Source organism: Phalaenopsis equestris, unplaced genomic scaffold (assembly GCF_001263595.1).
Source record: "Phalaenopsis equestris unplaced genomic scaffold, ASM126359v1 Scaffold233925, whole genome shotgun sequence".
Taxonomy (NCBI): Eukaryota; Viridiplantae; Streptophyta; class Magnoliopsida; order Asparagales; family Orchidaceae; genus Phalaenopsis; species Phalaenopsis equestris.
Window position 1 is genome coordinate 42,573 of NW_018251854.1, and position 358 is coordinate 42,930.

A 358-nucleotide genomic window follows, 5' to 3' on the forward strand; every position below is an offset into this window, starting at 1 on the left:
TGTTCACTATTGTAGGGTTTTGAATATTACAATGAATGTCATCTATAGTAGGGTTAGCATAATCACTTAAAGGTCTAAACTCTTGATGAATTTCAGCATTTTGATCATTTTTGTTTGCAATTTCTATAAATTTTTTTTGGATTTTTCAAGATTTTTAATTTTTTTAGTTTTTCTGGTTTTTCTAACAGTTCTCTCTAATTCAGAATCGCAGGGCACTACTCCTTTAGAACCTGAACTACACATACACTAAGTAAAATAAAATAAAACTAAACACACACAAAATAAAATATAATAACTTAAAGTTTAAATAAGACTTTTTAAAAATAGAAATTTTCTTTTAAATCAATAGATTCTTTAC